The sequence below is a fragment of the Hemiscyllium ocellatum genome, unplaced genomic scaffold, assembly GCF_020745735.1.
Source record: "Hemiscyllium ocellatum isolate sHemOce1 unplaced genomic scaffold, sHemOce1.pat.X.cur. R1, whole genome shotgun sequence".
Classification (NCBI taxonomy): Eukaryota; Metazoa; Chordata; class Chondrichthyes; order Orectolobiformes; family Hemiscylliidae; genus Hemiscyllium; species Hemiscyllium ocellatum.
Window position 1 is genome coordinate 1,004,198 of NW_026867603.1, and position 21,771 is coordinate 1,025,968.

The following is a 21,771-nucleotide window of genomic DNA, read 5'->3' on the forward strand; positions in this document are numbered from 1 at the left end:
ATCTTCTCCATTAGATGCGTCTGCTTAAATCAGGATGGGATATTTTTAAGGTGAAAAGAAAAAGTCTTCTACACGACATGCTTATTGTTAAACAGAGAGTAATTCAAGTGTAGAATGAGTCGGCAGAGGAAGTGATGAATACAGATATTGTTACAATATTTAAAAGGCATTTGGACGTGCATGAATAGGAAACCTTTGACGGGATACAGGTCAAATGCGAGCAGCTTGGTTCGAGTTTAGTTTGTGAACATGCCTGGAGTGGAATAGTTGGACTGAACTGTCTGTGTCAAGGCTGTAAAAGTTCACGTCTGTATAATTCAATGATTTCTCCACAAAGTGAAATTATGACTTATAATCCTGTCCCAGGATGGGACCAATTGTTGCAAATAATTTCCAATGAATATTCGACAGAAATCAATTTACAAAAGAAACTGTAAAATCAAAGTTGAAAATCACACAACACCAGGTTATAATCCAACAGGTTTAATTGGAAACACTGGCTTTCGGAACACTGCTCCTTCATCAGGTGGTTGTGGAGTATAAGAATGTAAGACACAGAAATTATAGCAAAGGTTTACAGTATGATGGAATTGAAATTATACATTGAAAAATACCTTGGTCGTTTGTTAAGTCTCTCATCTGTTAAAATGACCATAGTTGTTTCACTTTCATATGTAAATCGCAAAAACATTTTTAAAAAAATACATTCGCAAGCACGTGCTCCCCGTGTCTGTGTGGGTTTCCTCCAAGTTTCCTTCCACAGTCCAAAAATGTGCATGTTAGGTGAATTTGCCATATTAAATTGCCCGTAGGACAGGGGTAATGCTAGGAGCAGGGATAAGTGTAAGTTACGTTATCTTCTCTCCCATCACCTATTTCTCGAGTGAAGTCTGTTGTGAGAGAGAATGATAAAAATTTTGTTTTCACAGGCTAGATGATTCTGCTGTGTTGTTCAAGTACAATGCTGCCACTACGTGCATCCACTATCCCTTCGCAGAAGAAGCACAATGAAGGTATTATTGTGCTTATCACTGTGCCGCTGGATTGCCACTGACATAGTTGCAGTGACCATAGAGATGAAATTTGGATTTACCTGGTCATTCCTCTCACTGCTCTAATAAAGCAAGTTTGCAACTTCAAAACAAAATGTGCTTCAGTAACTATTAGAAAAAAATGAATTGGCAAACATCACCATTTCTATTTTCCTTATTGCTATTTTTGATTTCAGATGGAAGCTAAACGTGGTATTTACAATAGCCTTATTTCTTTATATGCACACTGTTTAATTACGGATATATAGTTTGATAAGAATTATCATGGGCTCAGCAGTTAGCATTGCTGCCTCACAGCGCCAGAGACCCGGGTTCAATTCCCACCTCAGGCGACTGACTGTTTGGAGTTTGCACATTCTCCCCGTGTCTGCGTGGGTTTCCTTCGGGTGCTCCGGTTTCCTCCCGTAGTCCAAAAATGTGCGGGTCAGGTAAATTTGCCATGCTAAATTACCTGTAGTGTTAGGTAAGGGATAAATTTAGGGGTATGGTGGGTTGTGCTTTGGTGGGTCGGTGTGGACTTGTTGGGCTGAAGGGCCTGTTTCCACGCTGTAAGTAATCTAATCATTTCTGCACAAAATATTCAGAATTAAAGAAAGACATAACTAAAATGAAGAATGGTACAAGGATATTGTACGATAATAACAGGAGAGATAAAGCTCACCCGAGCTGTATCAGAGACGATGGCTGAGTGATCACCAACTTTACTGTAATTATTCTGTGATATACATGAAAAGCTTTCAGAGCCTAAAGAGACCAGGACAAAGAATGTGTCATAATCAGTAATCTATTCCTGTTGTTTCACAAAGTGCAATGCCTTAACTGATCCATTCAATCAAAATCGATTTCCTGAGATTTCCACATTTAGGAGGATATTAGCAATTTTTAAAATTGAACTTTAAAGAAAAAAACAGAGTCGGCAGCACAGCAGTTCAAGTAATGGGAACAGAAAATGACCATCCTGTCCAAATTTTATCTAGATGCTTCAATCAAATTAGCAGAGATAGTGAAATCTGAAACACAAACAGAAAATGGTGGAGGGACACAGCAGATGGAAACAGATTCAGAGTTAACATAATGAGTCTGAGATGAAACTCTTCTGAAAAAAGAAGTTTTGTTGACCTCAAAAAAATTCTGTTTCTCTTTGCTCAGATTCTGACAGACCTGTTGAGTTTCTCCCCAGCACTTCCTTCTTCCTTTTGGATTGTGACATGTTGCCTCATCTGATCCGGACTGGTGAAGCTGCCATTTCAGTTGACTCAATCATTTTGTAATGGTCTTAGGATGTGAAATTACAAAGTTTCTGTTTCAGATCACTAAATATCACTAACATATTGCGTTGTGAAAACTCGCCATGAAAATGCTCAACTCAATGTTCTTGACCTCGCACAATCAATGCTCTCAAAGTAACTGATTGAAAACGATGGGAATCATTATCTCAATATCATGTCGTGTTTCTATTGATACCCACCGAGCCTTTCTCAGATTTTCGACCAAACCGTGAAAATATAAAATATGTTGATTCTTTTTAACACAACATATTCATGTGTTTTGGAACGCACTAGCAATGGCAAAGGTTGTTATACCAAATATTTGTTATCCCCAATAGTTCTGCAGAAAGTGACAGAAAGCTGCCTCCTTGAAACTGGAGGCGTTCTTACCCCAACTAGGACCAGCATTGTACTACTTTCTGTGACGGCTGCCATCGGTTCAACCTCTGCTTGTAAGACGGGAGGAGGAACACCTGATTTTCTGAAAAGTGAACGGGGAATGGAGCGGCAGTCGTCTTTGATTGTTAGTGCAGCAATGGCCCAGGAAGTTCGGTTCTCTACTCGGGCAGGAGATGTGTTGGTGGCACTTTCGCAACACTCTCTTAAGTTTGGCTTGGTTGAAGTCACCAGTTACAATGAATAGAGCCTCATGGTACATTGTCTCCAAAGTGTTTGTGGTGGTGTAAAACAGATATTCCTCACATCTGCATGGAATGGTTTGTAGACTGCCATCAGGATGACTTGAGGGGAACTCACATCGTTGTAGGAATGGCACTTTACTGTAAAATGTTCTGAATCCTCGGAGCAATGGCTACGTCCAAACACCAGGAGATGTTTTACAGGAATAATAGCCTTAAACCTGCACCTTACCCAAGAATACTGTGCAATCCATATAGTGTATGGATAAACCATCAGCTTGTAGGGCACAATTTATAATGGCAGGTGTGAGCCAGATCTCTGTGAAACAGAGCAAGCAACAGTCTCTCAGTTCCCACTTGCAGGTAATTCTACATTTGAGTTCACCTATTTTGTATTCTGCAGCCAGCTAGAAGCACGTTGTATATGTGCTGAGAATCGCATTCATTCAACAGAACCTTCAGGTCAGCAGGCTATTCCTGTTCCCACTTAAGTTGCTGATATTTGATCGTTCCTGCAAATTGATGCGGTCAGTATGCTGTTCCAGCAGGTAGGTGTATCGGGTCCAGTCAGACTGGGAACAGCTTCAGTCCCCCACCCTCCCCCCCGAGGGATGCCACGAGATCATAGATCAGGTCTGAGCTGCTCCGGCCTCCTTGGAGACGGGTCCTGATTGCAGAACTTTCGATTTTAGGTTATTCTGGGTGCTTGTGGAGCAGTCTTCTTTATCTGCAGGTAAATGAGTCGACACTGCTCAAGTGTCACATTGCAGTCATTTGATTACTTCTCATTCTGAGTCGTGGTCGTGGTCTGGTCACTGCGATGTCATTATTAGTAATGTTTCCTGATTTAGGTTTGAAGTTAAAAAGTACAGCGCAGTTTTAAGAAATATTAGTTTTAGATTTATGCTGGGAAGTCGCAAAGAGGTGTACAGTGACGGCGCCATCCATGGGTTCTAGGTAATAGAATTTACCTAGAATTTACAGAGTGCTGGAATTACAGTGCTGGAATTTACAGAGCTCGTGAGGCACTTCTGGGCTGGCGTCCTTCATTCCCGATGTCGATTTTCCTGCTCCTCGGATGCTGCCTGACCTGCACCACTCTAATCTAAATACAAACTTAGAGAAGAGCCTGGGCGCTGGAAGAGGTCACAGAGGTAGAGAAACGTGTAAGTGCTGATATATGATACAGAATTAGGGTGGTGTGTAGAAGCTGGAGGAAGTTACAGAAATGGGAAGAGTTCAGGAGCTGGAGGAGGCTACCAATACAGTAGGAATGTAGGCACTGCAGAAGGTTATGGATATAGATAAACTGGATCGTACAGTGATACGGAGCTCTGGAACACCTGGTGGAGGTGACAATGAGATGGAGCATTGTTAGGACTGGAGGAGGTTTCTGATATGAGGAGTGGAGTCTGGGCTTGAGCAATTTACAGCGATAGCAAGGACTGGAATTGTTGTTGGAGGTGTTAATGAGGAATAGGGCTGTCAGTACTGGAGAAGTTTCCAAAGTTATGGAAGATTCTTAGGGTTGGAGAAGGGTACATATAGGGAGGGATGTAGGTGCGAAATCAAACAGCATGAGGATGAGGTTTCTTAAATGCTGGAGAATATTAGATAGATAGGGAGGGGAGTAGGTTTTGGAGACAGTCACAGGGATCAGGAGGGCTGAAATAATTGGTGGAGGTTACAGACATCAGTAAGGATGTAGGAATAGGAGATGTTTGCAGAAATCAGCAGTGGTAAAGCAGCTTGAAGTGGTTACAAAGATAGGGTGGAGTGAAGTCCGGAGGAGGTTAGAAACATTAGAAGGTTTTAGGGAAAGTTGGGGGTAACAGAGCATGTACATTCTAGAGCAGGGGACAGAAATGGCGAGTTTGTACATGCTGGAGGAGCTTGCAAAGAAAGGGAGGAGTGTAGGTGCTGGAGACTGTTACAGAGCTAGGAATGAGTGTGGATGCTGGAGAAGATTACAGACCTATCGATGATTATAGTGGCGATGGAACAGTTGAGGCACGTAGATGCTCGAGAAGATTGTAGAAATAGGGAGGGTTGAAGGGGTGAGGATTTAGAAGTGGAGTGGAGAAAGAAGGAGTTTATGGACAGAGGGATGGGACAAGGGAAGCGGGCGATGACAGAATTTGGGAGCAGTGCCTAAGGTGAATGAGATTAATGAAATAGGGAGAAGTGAAATCTGAAGGTGTTTGGGCTGGAGGATATTACAGACGTAGCGAGGCAGGTGCTTGCCAGGGCAGGCTACAGAGATTTTTTTTCATTCACGCACAGTATGTAGGAAGAGGTGCATCAGCTGGAGGTTAGAATGATCAGGATGGTGAAGTGGGTGCTGGAGATTAGAGAGATAGGAAGGGTGAAGGAGCTGGAGGACGTTAGAGAGACAGTGAAGGGTGTAGCGCCTGAAAGTAGGTTAGAAAGATCGGGAATGATATAAATTCTGGAGGAATTTACACTGAAAGGCAGGACTGTAAGAACTGATGAAGATTATGGAGATAAGATGATTTACTGAGATAGAGATGCAAGTAAATGTTCGAGGAATTCACAGTGATAGAAAAGGTTGTAGTAGATGCTGAACATTATGGACATAATGTGGGTTCTTGATGTCGAGGTGGACGTGGCAGTTGGAGGCGACAACAGGGAAATAATACAGAGAAGGTGGAAAGTTTAGGAACAGAATTGCATGGTAACTTCGTGAAAGACTAATTATATAAATCCGTGGAGTAGAGAAGGGAGTGAGGATAACTGAAGAAGTGAGACGATGGCGTTCCAATCGCAACGGCCACAGAGTCAATGTCATACAGCAAAGGAGAGGCCCTTCGACTACTTCTGTTGAAATCAGACAAAATATAAAAAAAACCCGTAGACCCTGCAGTGTCGTCCTTCCTAACATCTGGAGGTTGGTGGCCATATTGTAAGAGCTGTCCAGTATTGCAACAATGTGCGAGAGCGACGCTTCACAGTGGCAACTAAAACTTTGACAAGGAAATCTTTTGCTGATTCGCCTCCCTTAGCTGATGGATCAGTGTTCCCCCACATTGAATAACACTTGGAGGAAGCCCTGAGAGTGTGATGAAGGTGGACAATGTATATTGGTGGCCCATTTCAAAACTACCAACAACAGGCTTTCAACAGCGACATTGCTGATCAAGCTGGTTGCGTCTGAAAGGACATTGCCAATAGACAGCGTTTGCAGCATGACTTCATCAATCTTCCAGCTGCAGATATATTGGACCTTGACAATGTTGGTAACAGTAACCACTGCACACAGTATTTCTCGAGATAAAGTCCCATTTTTACATTGTGAATATTTTCCATCCAATGTGTGACATGCTAAATGGGATAGATTTCGAACAGACCTATAAACTCGGTTCTAGGCAGAGTGAGATGCTGTGGATCATTAACAACTGAAAGAAAAAGTGTAGCTCAAGTTTTAACATCACTGCCTGGCAACTCCTTCACTTCACCACACCCATCAAGACAAAGGATAAACCAATGCTCAATGAAGAATACAGGAGGGCATGCCAAGAGCAGTACCATGCACACTTACAAATGAGATGAAGTTACCAAACAGGGCATACAAACAAGCAAGTGACAGACAGATCTAATCGAACAAATGACAAATGAATCAAACCTCATCTCTGCAATCCTGTCACATCAGTCACGAATGTTGGTGGACAATCGGACAACTCACTGCAGGGTGAATCCCCACAAATATCACCGTCCTCAATGATCGAAGACCCAAGCACAACGATAGAAAAAAGATAAAGCTATAAGATTCAAAACGTTCAGACAGAAGTATCAATGGGATGATCTATTTCAGCCTCCTCCAAATATTCTCAGCATCACAGATAGCAATCCTCAGCTAATTCGATTTATTTTGTGTCATATCAACAAACAACTGGAGGGATTGGAAGCAAAGGGTCTAGCCACTAATGATGTTCACGTCAATCTGTACCAGCTTGCCTACAACACTGGCAATACGTGAAAATATAGGAAACTATCCGGGTGTGTCCTTTACACACACACACACACACACACACACACACACACACACACACACACACACACACACACACACACACACAATTAATGTTTTTCCATCAGTCTAACCTCTGTGATTAAGTTATCAAAGATGTCACCTATGGTACTATGAAACAGCATATCCTCAGCCACAACTTGTTCACTAAAGGTCAGTTTAAGCTCTGCCAGGGTCACTCATCCACTGAACCCATTGAAACATTCGTTTAAAGGTGGAAACCAAAAACTAACAAACATCTGAATTGTCGAGGTGAGGTGAGATTGTCTGCGCTGATCATCATAACTGCAATTAACCATGTGTGTTATCAGAAGAAAGAGCAAAGCTGAATCAAATAGCAATCAGGGAAAATTCTGCACTGCTTGAAGTCATACCTGGTACAAAAGAAGATGGTTGTGGTTTTGCAGTGCAGTCATCTCAGTTCCAGGACAGCTCTGCAGTATTTACTAAAGAGGTGTTTCTGAGTAAGCCTGTAGCTCAGAAAAGGAAAGCTAAGGCATTATAATCCTCAGAAAAGATAAGGTTGTACCCTTATTGGACAAAGGCGATTGGTGGCTGTTTAACTGGACAGGTACCATTTCTCAAGCAAAGAGCGAGTTGAAGAACAGCCCTTAAAAGTCACCTCAGTCACTGTTGGAATTAAATCCACATTGCTGGCATTACTCTGCATGGCAGATCACTCATTCAACTGATTGACCTAACCAAGCCCTCAGTCAGCTTCTTAGATAATTTATAATGAACCTGTTTAGAGTAGTAATTCCACAACTTTGGAGAAGAAGCAAACTTCCTAACACATCACAGGAGCCTTCTTTGTCCTTGGCCCAACCATCTTCATTTGCTTCATAAATGACCTTCCCTTGATCATAAGCGATAAGTGGGAATGTCTACCAATGATTGCACAGTGTTCATCACCATTCGTTACTACACAGACACGGAAGTAATCTTCATCCAAATACAGCAAGAACTGAAATATATGCAGGCATGGGCTGAAAAGTGACAAGTAGCTTTTGCATTACACACTTGCCAGACAATAATCACCTCTAACAATAGATTATTGAACCATAATAATTTCACATTCAATTACATTACCATCACTAAAACGTTAACCAATAACTGAACCATATAAATTTAATGGTTCCCAGAATCATACATGGGCTGATTCTGCAGCAATATCTCACCTCACAATTTCCCGATATCTATGCACCACATAGGGCAGGGCCTGATGATCTATATCATAGAATAGTTGGTGAAATGGCCCAAGAAATGATAGACGCATTGGTGATCATGTTCCAGCATTCTGTAAAATCTGAAAGTGTTCTAAATGGTCTGGAGAGTTGCTAATGTAACTCCACTCTTTATTGAAGGAGGGGTATAGAAAATAGGTTTTCGGTGCCAGTTAGTCTGATATCGGTGTAGGGGAAAATGTTGGAGTCAATTATTAAGGATGTAAAAACTGAGCAGTGACATAATCGATCCAATCAGCATGGACACACTGAAGGAAAATCCTTCAGAACTTCCAAAATTTTTTTGAGGATGTGACCAGTAGAGTGGCCCAGTAGATATTGTGTGTCTGCACTTTCAAAGCGCATCTGACAAGAGATTAGCGAGGATAATTAAAGCTCATGGCATTGCAGGTACTGTATTGAGACGGAGAGAGAACTGGTTGGCAGACAGGAAACAGTGAGTTGGAATAAATGAGTCCTTTTCAGTGTTGTGGGCATGACGATTGTGCTGCTGCAGTGTTCAGTGCTGGGCCCTCAGCAATTTACAATATACATCAATTATTTGGATGAAGGAATTGAATGTAATATCTCGAAGTTTGCAGATGATACTAGGCTGCGTAGCAATGTGTGTTGTGAGACATTTTCTGAGAGGCTGCAGGCTGGCTGAGTCGGCAAAACTTGGCAAATGCAAAAAAGTGGGCAAAAGCGAGGATAACCACTTTGGTGGCATAATAGGGAGGTAGATTATTAGCTGATTGGTTGCAATTTCAACGAGACCTGGGTGTCATGGTGGAACAGTCATTAAAGATTCATATGTAGATGCTGCAGGCAATGAGGAAAACTAATAGCATTCTGGCTGTGATAGCAAGACCAGTTGTGAATCAGAGTAAGAATGCCTTGCTGCAGATATACAGGGACTTGATGAAGCCACATCTTGAGTGTTTTGTGCAGTTTTGGTTTCCTTGTCTGAAGAAGGATATTCTTGGTCTTGAGGGACTTTATTGAAAGTTCACTAGACTGATTCTCAGGATGGCAGGAATGACAATAGAGGACTTACTGGATCGTTTGGACTTGTATTTACTGGAATTTCGAAAAATGATGGGGAGTGTCCACGAAACATATACAATTCCAATGAGACTGGACAGGTTCGATGTGTGAAGAATGTTGCCAATGTTAAGGAAGTCGGGAACAAGAAGTCACAGTCTACCAATAAGGGCTAAACCTTTCAGGGAGGTGAGGAACAACTTCATCACACATACAATTGTGAAACTGGGGAATTCTGTACCACAGAAACATTTTGGGGCCAGATATAATCAATATGGAGCTGGACGTGACCATTGCAGCTGAAGGCATAAAGGATAATGGCAAGAGAGAGGGAGTGCGTCCTTAAATTTTATGAAGAGCCAGGTTCAAAGTGAGTCCCACGCTCAATCGTCGTGCAGGCTGAAAGGGCAGAGTGGCATATTCCTGCACTTATTTTAGATGTTTCTTTGTCGATTGTGTATGCGATGAAATACAGCTTATTTGCTTGGATGAGTGCAGTTCACTTCGCATGCACTGGTATTATGGTGCTCTGTAGAAAGTTAATAAGACTGTTTACAAACTACCTTTTTGACCACGATTATCAAGACGGCCAAGGGCAGCAAATACACCGGAGCACCACCATGTTCAAGTACCGTTCCAAGGCACCCACCCATGTTGAAATGGAAATATATAATTGTCCTTTCAGTGTCACTGTTTCCCAGTCCTCCGTTATGGCTTTATAAGTCTACATAAATCAGGTGGCCTGCTGCAGTTCAAGGGTGGCAGCTCACCACCACATTCGCAAGGGCAACAAATGTGCAGCAATACATACTGGCAAAACCACACTCCATGAGTAAATTAGAATGAAAAGAATTTTCAAGCATGACCAATGCTGGACACTGACTTTTCAATTTTAGAATCTCTAGCTCGACACCCATCTTAAAAGTTATCAGAAACGATGGAGGCAGAGTAAATTCCCACCCGACCCCCGCCCACCCCCAGCTTCAAATCTTCGATCTCCCTGTAAAACGACGACAAAAGATGTGACTGTTAGAAAAAGGACAGAACGTGAGAAGAAACTTTTCTCATGATTTGCATTTGCAGTACATAAATCATTTCCCTTCCGACCCCTGCATCATGAGTTTCGAAAATTATTCCCAGTCAATCCATGATAGAAATACAAAAACATGAGCTATCTGCTTACTGCGTTAGCACACGCTCAGTTTCTGCTCAGTTTGCAAATGTCAATCCTCGATATTTCTCAATGATTTTCTCATTGCAGCAACCAAAAACACGTGGAGAAAATAATAAGCTATCAGTGGTCTGATAAGGCAGGAAATTAGTAAATATTTATGAGCAAAGATATAGTGTAAAAAAAGAGAAATAAATCAAAAGAAACTATTTCATTCAAGGATTTCCGTTCTAGGTTTTTAAAGAATGTTCTGTAGACAGAATGATTCTTCTGGATTCGAGGTTCTGGAGCTTCACTGGGACACCTTAGCGCATTGTATTCGCACCAAGAAGTGTGCCAATGTGAGCTGTGTGAGCAAAAAGCCTACATAAATATGTCATTCATTCAGCCACATCTCAATGCCTGTGTGTAGATGGATCCTCTGATTTCAGAAAGTTTCCAATTGCACTTAATCTCAGCGATGCGTCCAAGTCCAGCAAGTGCAGCAAATCAGAGATGTTAAGAATATCGACAGTTGAAAAGAAAAACACAGGTGAGGTGCAGCGCAGTGAAGAGGGAGGCCTATCAGAATACAGAGAGTAGAAATCTTAGCAGGACTTATACACTTAATGGTAAGGTCCTAGGAAGTGTTGCTGAACAACGATACCTTAGAGCGCAGGTTCACAGCTTCATGAAAGTGGAGTCTCAGGTAGAGAAGATAGTGAAGAAGGCGTTTGGTATTCTTTCCTTTATTCGTCAGACTATTGAGTACAGGAGTTGGGAGGTCATGTTGCGGCTGTACAGGGCTTTGTTCAGCGACTGTTGGAATATTGCGTGCAATTCTGGTCTTTTCCCTATCAGAAAGATGTTGTGAAGCTTGAAAGGTTTCAGAGAAGATTTACAAGGATGTTGCCAAGGTTGGAGGATTTTAACTATAGGGAGAGATTGAATAGACTGGGGCTGTTTAACCTGGAGCGTCGGAGGCTTAGGGGTGACCGTATAGAAGTTTACAAAATTATGAGGGTCATGGATAGGATAAATAGACAAAGTATTTTCCCTGCGGCGGGAGATTCTAGAACATTAGGGTGAGAGGGGAAAGATAAAAGAGACCTAAAAGGCAACGTTTTCACTCAGAGGGTGGTACGTGTGTGGAATGAGATACCAAAGGAAGAGCTGGAGGTTAGTACAATTGCAACACTAAAAAGTCAACTGCATGTGTAAATGAATAGGAAGGGTTTGGAGGGATATGGCCAAGTGCTGCAAGGTCGGATTAGGTTGGGTTGGGATATCTGGTCGGCAAGACGAGTTGGACCAAAGAGTCTGTTTCTGTCCTGTACTCCATGACGAACATTTATTGTGCAGCCCCATTTTTTAAAGGATATTGTGTACCCAGACAAACAATATCAGTCCCGAGCAGCTCTGCAAGAGTTTTGACATTGGCCATGGACATTGCAGAAAATGGGGGATTGGTGCCTCTCGTTGTGAGTAGGAATTTTGAAATGTTGTTGATGCGGATGGGGATGATTCAGAGGCAGGGAATTATTTTCTGCCAGGCCACCAGACGACGAGAACCACCACTCTGGATCAGAGTTACCATTCGGTCGAGTGCAGAGTTAACCCTCTGAAAGAATGGACGAAGCATGCGCTTGGGTGGCACATGTGCCTCACTTCTGCTCACAGCACTAGGGACCCGTGTACGATTCCCGCCTTATGCATCTGTTTGCCTGAATTTTTCACATTCTCCCCGTGTTGGCGTGGGTTCCCTCCCACAATTCAAAGATGTGCAGGTCAGGTCAATTGGCCAAGCTAAATTGCCCATAGTGTTAAGTGCATTAGTCAGGGGTAAGTGTAGGGAATGCAGGGTCTGTGTATGTTGCTCTTTGTAAGGTCAGAGTGGACTTGCTGGGTCGTAGGACCTGGTTCCATACAGAAAGGAATCTAACCTCATCAAAACTGTAGGGAGAAGGTCAATGACGTTCTCCACTGTACCAGTAAAAGTCTCACCAACTTCTTGTTGATACCTCACACTTACGGTGTCTCTGATGCTGTGTCTACAGCTCCACTCACTCTCAGCCTCGCTAACATCTGACCCTGACTATTCCTGAATGTCTTCTGCACAGCCCGATCAATCCCTGAAGACATCTGCACAGCCTGCTCACTCCCTGAAGACATCTGCACACATGCACCAAAAGCAGCAGTTTGCCACCTACCTTTCTCTCCCTCAACCACTATGTGCAGATGTTCCTAACTCTGATCACCAAGAGCAGCTAACTGACAATATCAAAGCCCCTGTGATAGTTTTCTTTTCAGCTAGTTCCGATAGCGAATAGTCTTTGGAGCAGATTCACGTGAGCCTGCAGATAGTATTTAACATCGAAACACATTTTTAAACAAAAAGAGAGAAAAACACTCAGTATTATCAAAAAAGCCAAGTTTCTACCTAATCAACACTCCCCTTTTATTGTCCATTGCAATGAAGGTAAATTCTTATTTGAACTCTTTGAATTTTGAAATCCATAGGTAGTTTCACGCTTCTTGTCTACAGACTCCAGAGAAACTCTCACGGTGCCTTTCCAAGTCCATTGACACAACCTTTCACAATAACTTCTATGACTCTCAATATGAGAATGTGCTCGAGCCGACTGATCAATTGCTTCCTGGATGGGGGTCCAGTCCCCACGCATCTCAACACCTATTGCCAAGGATGAGAATTATGTTACAGTTATCAGAGGTTTGCTTTATTAAGAAAGATCGGCAGTTCGCAAATTGCAATACAGACATGAGCTAAATAAATATTTGCGAGAGCAGAACCACATGCATTTAACCACATGACCATTTCTATTTGGAGGGCATCAGTGCAATTGCAATCCTCCTTACACATGCCCACTGTTTACGTGTGTGTGGGTTTGCCTCTGTGTGTATGTATCAACTAGGAGAAAGTGTGGACTGTAGATGCTGGAAATTTGAGCTGAAACATGTGTTGCTGGAAAAGCGCAGCAGGTCAGGCAGCATACAAGGAGCAGGGGAATGGACGTTTACGACATAAGCCCTGTGTGTGTGTGTGTGTGTGTGTGTGTGTGTGTGTGTGTGTGTGTGTGTGTGTGTGTGTGTGTGTGTGTGTTTGAAAGTCTTGTGAGCTGCTCCCCTCCAACTCTCCCTCCCAGATGGAATCCTTGATGATTTTCACGCCCTACTGCCATTGATGCACTGGGGTCTGAAGGTGAAAGAAGGGAGATATTGCAACAATTTAAATGCAACACACTCTGTCAGATACAGAGACACGCACGGAGACACACAGATACAGTTATAAATATACAGATGTGCAGACATGAATACGGATTCACCAATACAGAGGTGTAAATACATAATCACACACAGATGCACAGTAAGCAGTGCAGACATATACAGACAGAAATATGAACATACAAACACACACAGATTCACATAAATTAATACATAAACACAGATATATGCAACAACACACTGAAATTCAAACAAACATGCAGAATCTGCCAGGAGCTATTTTGTGATCTAAGGCAGCACTGGGTAGCGCTCATACGATGGAATACATCATTATATCACTTGATCTGTGTAGAGTGTGACTCTAGCAGAATTGTGGTGTTTCCAGGTATCACCGAATCTGTTAGAATTTCAAAGTACGTGGAGGACTATGTAACACCAACACGACATCGACAAATTGGTGTAGCTTTCAGCTATATGGCAACATGATTAATGCAGAACAGGCAGAAGTGATAAGAAGAAAATTGGAATATGTATGAAGAAGGCTGTACAATTGTTAATGGAGTGCCAGAACAGAGTGTTCTGAGTGTAAACGAGAATAACTTATTGAAAATACAACGACAAGTGCGGTAAGCTGTAAATCGAAGAGGGTGGTTTCATTATCTGAGCTGTTTGAAGGAGGGGGTGTAGGGCTGAGACTGTGGGCTCGACACAATAGAGAGATGGCATCAGTACCACGGCTTCTAAGTTGTGCCTGTTGGATAACGAATTGACAGTGGTCCTAAGTGAAAATTACCCTACACTAAATATTGTTCCTTACTTGTTTGGTGGGATATGTGTCTTTCAGAATCCATCTGAGTCACCGTGGACCCCTCTGGCTCGTGCAGCGTCATCACCACATGGTGGTTTCAGGGGACAGAGGGAACGAATGTGGAGCACTACACAACCCCGGTCTCGAACTTTCTGTCCTATTACAGATTGTTGTTCCTGGAATAAGGGAAAGTGAGGGAGGTAGGGAGGTGTAAAATGCATGATATTGCTGTTCGTGCTCGTTTTGGTGAGGTGGGGGAGGAATGGAGAAGAATCCGGAGTGAGTCAGTTGACAGTGCGAAATCCATATCATGTTTTTAGTCTCGGGCTATAGTGGAATCGAGAGAAAGTGTAAGCAAATAAGTGCTGCAGGCTTCAAAAAGAGTGCTGGAATATCAGCCTTGTTTGGCAACAGCTGCTAACAGATACACAGTGAGTGTGAGGAAGCAGCAAGTATATGGGGAACGTTTGGGAAAGGTTATCGATGCTTATTCTGTATTGCTGAATATTTCTTCATACTACGAACACTGCACCGAGCTGAGTAGTTAGCTCGGACCACGCTTATTGGATCTTTTGGTGTGGTCTCCTGTGTGATGCGAATTATTCTTCTCTGCGCTAGCTCATCCACAAGGAACTCCATAGCCCCATGCTCAGGGTAAACAACGTAGGGAATCTGCAAACTGAAGAATCTTAATCATGTGCACAGTGGACTTTTAAAGATGATATAACCGTCAAACTTCAAGGAATATCCAGGGACATCCGGGAAATCTCGAGTACTTCCAGAAATAATGAATGGAGAATTAGGCTGACATTGACTGAGAGTGACACGATGTGGTGAGATAGGAAGTTAAGGAGGTGACTTCGGTAGGATAGCACCTGGAAACTACCTCAGCCTCATGGAATGAAACCCTCCATCAAACCCATTGAAAATGAGACTTCAAAAGGTTTTCTAAAGATTCAATCCAATGATTGAAGACTTTGCTGACCCCACTCCAAGTTAGAATATGCAGAAGCAATGTTCATCCAACACTGTCCATCACCCATGTTCCAGTGACACATTATTCCTGAAACTGGCCAATGTTGCAAGTTTTGATCGAAACGTCTACATCAACAATTCTGAAATATGTGAAAAAATCCTTTGGTGACATTGTCTGTCAGTCTCTCCCTTACCATGACAGTGCTAAACTCTTTTGCTTCGTTAGTATTTAAAATTCCAGAGCGCACATCTCTCTCTTGCAGTGATTTTCATATCCACAACAATCTTTGCCCAGGCACAATGGAGACATGGAGCTGTAAAGACACATCCTCTAACTTCCCGTACGGGCTGCAAATTTGCCCACCGTGGGCAGAGATCTAATATACTGTTACCAAGAAATAGGCCAGTGTGGTGTACACAGCTCTAATGCTGGGAGGTTAATTGCTCTAAGTTCGCACATCAATGCACTGCTGTCCGCTGCTTAATGTAACGTATCCAGGTTTGCTGATGGCACTAAATTGAGTGGAAAGGCCAAATATGCAGATGATTTGGAGGTTCGACAGAGAGATTTCCATCGGCTGACTGAGTGGGAAAGGGTCTGGCAGATGGCGTACAATATTGGGAATTTTGAGGTTATGCAGTTTGGAAGGAAAAATAGTTGGTCAGATACTTTTTTAAATGATGGAAGATTTGAGCAAGTTGCTGTTTCGACGGGCTGAGGAAAACTCATACGTGTCAAGGAAGTTTATGTTGCAATTGTAGAAATTGTCGGTGATGCCGCACCAAGAGTATTGTGCGCAGTTCTTGTTGAGGAAAGGAACTCTAGCCTTCGAGGTGGAGCAGAGGAAATTCATCAAGTTGATTGCGAGATCGGGGAATTACCCTCTGAGGAGAGGTTGAGCTGCCTGGGATGTGTGAACTAGAATATAGATGAACGAGAGGGGATGTCATAGAAACATATAAAATTATGTCAAGGATGGATAAGACAGAGTCAAGAGTGCGGTGCTGGTACAGCACACAGGTCAAGCAGCTTCATATGAGCAGGCAAATCGATGATTCTTGCATAAGCCCTACAGCGGGAATGGAGAGAGGAAGAGAACTTCATCAAGGTAGGCATTCTTGGAAGAGGCTTCACAGTTAGGTTAAAATCACTGAGGACAAAGTGAGAACTGCAGATGCTGGACAGCAGAGTCGAGAGTGTTGTGCTGGAAAAGCACAGCAGGTCAGGCAGCATCCGAGGAACAGGAAAATCAAAGTTTTAGGTGTAAGTCTTTCATCAGGAATTTCCTAATATATTCACAGTTAGATGGGTTTTTGAATGTTAGAGGAATTCAGGGATGTGATCATAATTGCAAGTAAGCAGAGCTGAGATGATGGATAGATCAGCCTTGATCCGAATGAATAGCAGAGCAGGCCCGACGGGTCAAATGGCCCCTCACTGCTTCCATTATTATGAAACTTTATAAAACGATGATCTGAGGAATTGGTGCCCAACTCTGGACGGAGCATATGGACTTCCAATCTGGAATGTAGCTCTGCAAAATGAACAAGTGGAGTAATGACTGCAGAGAAAGAAATATCTGAAAACATGGAATTCGTATGCGTCAGGAAAGGGATTGCCCATATTCACCTCGGGTTTCCAAAAACAGATTTCTAAGCTACACTTAACCCAGGAGCATCGTATGAAGTGACCCTGAGACAATATGATGCTGTTCACAGAGCAGTTTCACTTCTTTCGACACAACCTGCAGCTTCACACCGGGGGAGTACGGTGCTACCAGTGGCTGCTATGGTCACAATTCCACTCAGCTTCGGTGTGGACTTGTTGGGCCGAAGGGCCTGTTTCCACACTGTAAGTAATCTAATCTAATCAAACTGACATTGGAAAACAAGATTACCACCTGCTGAGGGAGAAATATCCTGTCACCTCATTCAACATTCTCAACCTCCATGACTGAATGTTGACTTTGATATTAACATCCTGGCAGAGGATGGAAAATTCCAGATTATAATCACTCTCCCCATCAGCAATCCGTAAAGCAAACCAAACACTTCAAAGATCTTGTGTGCACTGAGAGCAATGTGGCAATTAGGAACGCCAGAGGACAGACCATCGGTGAGATGAAGGAACACTCCCTATATCCGGACTTGTGAAAGAAGATGACTATTGAGAGTGGAAGTGATTCACAAGTGGAACTGTTTGAAGGAAACAGCGCTCCCACTCCAGTTGCCTAGGTTTATCCCACCAAAGAGTAGATTACTTTGAATTATGGTGATGATGTACTGATATTATCGCTTTCCATTTGAAACAAGGGATGCAATAATGTTCTGGGGAAATGGATTCAAATCCAGCTCACGGATTTGCAGAAGCGTGGCTGAGCGGGATAAGGCACTTTGTTTAGTATGCGTGGGTTATAAGTCTATTGCTGACATTTTGGACGACGACATGTCATGCCAGGACTTGGTGCAAGTAAGTTCTGTTTCACTTGAACACAACAAGATGCAAACCGCTTCCACGAGGTGATGAGAGACAACACAAAATCTCAAGCATATCAGCTGCTGCACTATATTTCTCCAGTGTAGTGTCGTGGTAATCACATTCACCGAACAGTCCAAAAGTCCCCGCTCCAAAAAAAAGGGCTGCGTTACTGCTTTATCGTGCAGGCAAGATGTGTTGCACACACATTGCGCAGGTAAATGGTTTCCTGTTCCGTTGACCGAGACATTGGCTTGCGCTCGATATTCTGTCCCACTTTATCTGCGAAGACCTCGGAACAGGTTGATACAATTGAATGTCTTGGTTGGCCGTTTTAAAGACGATTGAAGAGTTGATATCGTCTGGAATCGCTTTTAAGCCAGATCAGGAAAGCACAGTAGATTTGCTTCCTGAAAGTACATTGGTGAAGAAAATTGGTGTTTACAATCAAATATTGACTTCAAGGTCAGTATTATCGACACAAGATATTAAATCTCGAAATCATATCATGTTTTTAACAAGCTGCCAGACCATTACTCAACTGTGGATTAGTATACCAGCGACATTTTAGCAACAGAACCAGCTCCATTTCGGAACCTACGAGAACCCACACTAAACACTTTAATTCTGTGCTGCTGGACAGATCTATCGAAAACAACTTACACGATTTTAGACTATGTGGTGATGCGTAGAATTGTTCAAATTGCAATCATTCTCCACGTCGGAGGCAAGACAAAGCTGAATAATTTTGCACGCTGGTCGTGGATATCAGAGTTGGCGATGAAATGCATCCCCTTCCACAGGGGCATGGCCTGTTGGGCAGCAGATGTCTTCAGTCGTATTCCAGGAACGGTGTCAGGACCCAAGATCTTTGTTGCGTCTGCTGTGTTCAGCTGTTTCTTGACTTCACTGGCAGAGAACCCATTTTTTTGAAGATTGGCATCTGAGATTCTTTTGATATCATCCAATCGAGCCTTCTGGATGAGGATGGTGCACACGCTGCACGCATGTGGTTTGAATGGATGTGCGCGGCATTTTCATTACTGAGGATGGAAAAGCAATAACCTTGTGTTATTATTGCCAGGCTGTTGGTCTAGAGGCTAAGGGAATGTTTTGGGAGTCTGGATTTGTATTCTGCCACAGCCGTTGTTGGAATTCGAATCAATACCTGGACTAAAGAGTCTCAAGATGAACACGAATCAATTGTTGATTCTCTCTTAAACCCATCCAGTTCTCTGATGCCATTTAGGGAGGCTGATCCTTACTTAGTCTGGCCTACATGTGACTCCAGATCCACAGCAACGTTGTTTACTCTGATCTGACCTGTGGGCAAATAGGGTTGGACATTAAATTCTGGCCTAGCCAGAGATGCTTTAATCGCTTGAATGTATTTGGAAAAAATATATTGTGAAGTTCCCTCCTCCTCTGAGTCGTTTAATAGCCCATAACCATTTATGAATGGGTGTGACACGACTGTAGAGCTTAGATTTTATCTGTTGGTTTTGAGATAATTTCGCTCTGTCTATCAGATGTCAGTTAGGTTGCTTAAACCGCAAGCAGTCAGGTGCCGTAGCTTTACTAGGTTTTCATCTGCTTTAAGTATGTATGATTCTGACTATGGCGTGTTCACTCACACGCATCATTGAGCCATGGTTTGGTTTGATGGTAAAGGTGAACTGAAGGATATTCCTGCGGAAAAGTTTACAGATTGTGATTGCATACAATTCTGCTTCTGTTGCTCCTGTAGTCTGAATGCCGAATTATAAGCTGCAATATCGGCAAAAAAAAAGTCTGCTTCCTACCCTTCATTTCATATCGAAATCCATTCACAGCTGTACACGGTGACTACTCTAGTTTCTGATGTGTTAACACTTGTATTTTAATTTTCTCATCTTTTTCAAGGGTCTATTCATGGTGTCTTGCCTCTCTAATTCGTTACATTACCCAAAAGCCTATGACATATCCATCTGAAGCCTGTCTGTTCGAGCAGTGTTTAAAGGGAATTTGATTCCCTGTTTCTCTTAGTGAACATGATAATGAGTTCTGCAGTGTCAGTGATGCCAACCTTATGAAGTTTCAGAATCAATGAATTTGTACACCTTGCATTATCGTTCACTTCCTGGTTTATTGCACTGTATGTTAGAAAGGATATTTCAACAGCTTTTTCTCACACGTCTTTGAAACTTGTTCAACAAACATAAAGTGCTGAAGAAAATAAGCAGGATTGCCACCAACTGTGGAATGGAAATATCGTCAATCCAGGGTGAAGTGACCCTTCTTCAAATATTCCAGTTTTTCCAGCAATTTTTGTTTTTGAATCAGAATTCCTTCTCTAAATTTCCTATTTTAATTGAATTGATCCGTTCCTGTTGATTTCTGGAGAAACTCAACAGGTCTGGCAGCAAGTCCGTACATCGAGAAATAGAGCTAACATTTCAATTCCAGTACAATCCTTCGTCAAAACTGGAAGAAATTAGATAATGGGCGAATAATATCTAAACAAAGTGTGGAGCAGGGTTGGTAGGAACCACGGCATGGGGACGCTGAGTGCAAAAGACAACGAACTTTTAATTTTGGGGAAAGAGAAGAGAAACATATGTAAAATGGCATAAATTAAGATATGAATGCAGGAACTGAGTTCTCTGTACCAAATGCAAAGTAAATATAATACAAACAAGACAAGGTCATGGGGAGACCATGAGGGAGAATGTATGAAGAGTGGAGAGCAGCCATGATGAGATCAGTTCCTGAAGTTATGGAACTGAATATTAAGTCCTAATGGTTGTAAAGTATCAAAGTATCAAGGAAGGTGTTACTTGAGCTTGGGTTTTATTCACTGGACCTTTACTGCAGTGCCGTACTGAAAATTTAACATGAGGTAAAGGTAGGATATTGAAATCGGCAACAATTAGCCTGTCGGGGTTTTTGCTGCAGGCAGAGTAGAAGTGTTCTTCGAAGGAGTGCCAGCATAGACTCATCAATGCGAAGAGTCTGAGTTGTGAAGAACTATGACAGTAGGCTAGATAGAAACGGTGCAAATGAAATTCTGCTTCACCTGGAAGATGTGTTTGGGGCCTTGGAAACGGGGAAAGGAAGCGGCATGTTTTGCAACGTCTGAATTTGAAAGAGAAGGTTCCATGGGGGAGTGGAGAAATGTTTGGCATGATGGAGGGTGTCGTACTGGGAAAGGCCGTTGCAAAATTCTGAAATTGAATGGAAGCGGAATATGTGTTTGATGATATTGTTTTGCCGGAGGTGCATGATTTGGTCAGGGTGGCAATTTGGATGCAGAGATTTCTATCATTATTCGGGAAACGAGGGAAAGAGGTAAGGGCTGAAATGCACAAGATAAGTCTGTCACATCTAAATGGCCTGTCCACATGTGTTAAAAAGCGTCAACCGTTTGATGGAGGCAAAAGCAGACAATATCAGCCCTTCCCCGCTGGAATATGCCATAATTAGAATAGAACTGATAAATTTGGATAAACTGGAAGTATGGCGTCGCTTTCAGATATAATTGAAAAGACATTTACATTGAAAGTTATTACATTGCAACGCTTTCTCTAATAGCTTGATGGAAGTATGAAGTGAAAATAGATCCAGTAATGGACATAACAGTGAATATACAGTAGCAGACATGATCGGAGATATTTCAAAACACTCACGAATGTTTGATTCTTGACAAAAATAATGATCCGATAAGAAGATGAGCCACTCATCATTTCACAAAGGTTGTCAAGAGTATTTCAAGCACCTCCAATCAATCACATAAAAATGCCCCTTGCGTACTGAGAGCAATGCTGTTCCCGGGAAAATCAGGGGTCAGATGATCTCGGAGATAGAGCA